The 2,370-nt window shown below is 41.5% G+C and overlaps 1 long non-coding RNA gene and 3 other non-coding genes across 4 annotated transcripts; all 4 read right to left on the bottom strand.

Annotated features, from left to right (window-relative positions):
• Positions 1 to 129: 129 nt before the first annotated feature.
• LOC127436785 (uncharacterized) lies at positions 130 to 2,324 on the bottom strand. Its single transcript, XR_007896459.1, has 5 exons — positions 2,184 to 2,324; positions 1,045 to 1,304; positions 616 to 695; positions 265 to 357; positions 130 to 187 (listed from the first exon to the last, which is right to left on the bottom strand). It is a non-coding gene; the product is annotated as an uncharacterized LOC127436785 (long non-coding RNA).
• Positions 422 to 548, bottom strand: LOC127440255 (small nucleolar RNA SNORA65). Its single transcript, XR_007897109.1, has one exon. It is a non-coding gene; the product is annotated as a small nucleolar RNA SNORA65 (small nucleolar RNA).
• Positions 830 to 956, bottom strand: LOC127440254 (small nucleolar RNA SNORA65). The gene has a single exon (XR_007897108.1). It is a non-coding gene; the product is annotated as a small nucleolar RNA SNORA65 (small nucleolar RNA).
• LOC127440253 (small nucleolar RNA SNORA65) lies at positions 1,367 to 1,493 on the bottom strand. Its single transcript, XR_007897107.1, has one exon. It is a non-coding gene; the product is annotated as a small nucleolar RNA SNORA65 (small nucleolar RNA).
• Positions 2,325 to 2,370: the final 46 nt, after the last annotated feature.

Here is a 2,370-nt window from a genome sequence, read left to right on the forward strand (position 1 = left end):
TATTGATCTAGAACACGCACTATGGCCATCTCACCTCACAAGTTTGCATCTGATATTTAAAGAGCATTCAAAATACAAGACCCACTAATTCATTATGCCTCTAATTGAGAGAAGCAATTGACAAAAGACTTAAATTTTTATGAACCACTTTATTTTTTTCCCCATCTGAAATAGTTGCATATTATTCCTGCAAGAAAGAATAAAATTGAGTTAAAACCAATTAGACAGGCAAAAAATAAGTCCAGTCATACATTTGACACTTACAGATTAGCACTTGATTTTACCGCTGTTCATGTCGTTTATGACGTTAATGGTTCATCCAACAGACTGATCTGTGCAAAGACTCCTTAATGGTACCTGAGAAGCAGGGATGAGCAGGTTTATCCCATCATCAACAGAATTCATGCATGGTTATTACGCATGTTGTTCCAGGCCTTTTGGCACAGGGTTACACACTTAATTGAGCAGCCCCGCTTCCTAGAGCTGGGTCATTATCAGCCTCCACTGGATTATACATGGTCACTTTTACAGACAAGCATAGTGGCGGGAGGCTAGTCATAACATTTCTCGAAGATGCATTAAAAAAATAAATAAATAAAAAGTGTAACTACCTACCATAAAGCTCTCTGGCAATAGAGCATGGTCTCATGACATGGGCAATGTTGACAATCCCAGAAGGCAACACTCCCAGAGTGCTTAAGAGAAAAGAAAACGCATAAGGAAACATAGCACACCAGTATCATTTATACAAGAAAGCAACTAGTTAAACTGATTTTAGTCACTAAAAAAAGGCAGCAAGCGCAACTAGAAAGTAACATTTCCCCAAGGAACTTGTTCCAGGCCTTTCGGCACAGAGTTACCCATCAAGTTGGGCAGCACTGCTTCCTAGAGCTGGGTCATTATTAGCCTCCACTGGATTATACATGGTCACTTTCACAGACTTGCATAGTGGCAGGTGGCTTACAGTGAAGAATCACAAAGGTCAGCACACATGTGGTGAGAATTCCCACAACAAGATGTATTGTGGGGTAAAAGGCCACTTACTGTTCTTGACCTTCCTGTCACAGGGAGGCTTTTTCAGGGCCTTGATGAGAGCAGAGGGCGATGGCACAACTTCAATTTGGGACAGTTACAAAATTTGTCAACATCTCTTGGGAGTAGAGGACCTCACAAACTGGTACACAGACTGAATCTCAGGGGATTACAGCTGCTTGCCCATTCTGAATGGTCAACTTCACAGTGATACACAGGCCCTTCCAGTCACTGGTGACCTTTGCAATGTCATCACCCACCTTTTTGGGAGTCTGAGGAGAAAAAAATAAAAGGTAAACATGCAGAACAGAATCACTGTTTTGTGATATGACCGGTTTGTTCCAGGCCTTTCAGCACAGAGTTACCCATTAGGTTGGGCAGCCCTGCTTCCTAGAGCTGGGTCATTATTAGCCTCCACTGGATTATACACGGTCATTTTCACAGACTGGCATAGTGGCGGGAGGCTGCACTACAAAAACAGAGCAGGACCACATAGTTTAAGATCCCGTATGCATTATGAAGCAAACATTTATAATTCAGATTTCTCTTATATTTAAATGTACGCTACGATACAGAGACTAGGGTGTTACGATTGCTAAGCACCACGCTAGTTTCAGCCACTTCTATTGCTTTCTTGATCCAGCATAATTAATGCTTCTTTATACCGTACAAACGCAACCAGATGTAGACTAAAATTAATCTGGTAATTTACATTAATTAAATGCGTTAAGCGGAGCATAGCATGGAGCGGCACACAGATGCACGCGAGACCGTTTCACCACGTGGAACTGCTAAAGGTTAAACGTTGCACGCGCCATGTTCAGCGGTTACTACAAGTCAAATTCTAATCGGCATATTTCTTAATATCACACTGAATTGTTAAACATTGCATGGATTCGCTAAAACTAGCGAATATGTTAACAACAGCAATCAAGACAAAGTAAATGCTTCACATCTCAGTTGAATTGAGTTTTTCGTCCAAATAGGCAAACGCCTCGAATACTTCCATTAAATCCTGTTTTGAAGTAAAGCATTGTAACTTCACCTAGTAGCATCTTATTCGCCGTAACACATGAGGCCTGGTCGCAGACATGGCCGCTCGGAAACTAGAATTACAAACCCATGAAAACGTTACCGTATTTCACACATACCAATTTTAATCTCGTTGGAGTCGAATTTAGGAGGCATGTTGTGTCAGCTGAAGTCGAGCTCAGTTTATCATTAGTGAGGGTATCCATTTACTGCTGCTACTTCACAACCTTAAAGGAAAAGGCCAAATCAGCCTTGCACCGCGCTTATAAAGGTTACAAAGTATCGCGAGATCTGAGCAACCTTTCA

Source organism: Myxocyprinus asiaticus, chromosome 4, assembly GCF_019703515.2.
Source record: "Myxocyprinus asiaticus isolate MX2 ecotype Aquarium Trade chromosome 4, UBuf_Myxa_2, whole genome shotgun sequence".
Taxonomy (NCBI): domain Eukaryota; kingdom Metazoa; phylum Chordata; class Actinopteri; order Cypriniformes; family Catostomidae; genus Myxocyprinus; species Myxocyprinus asiaticus.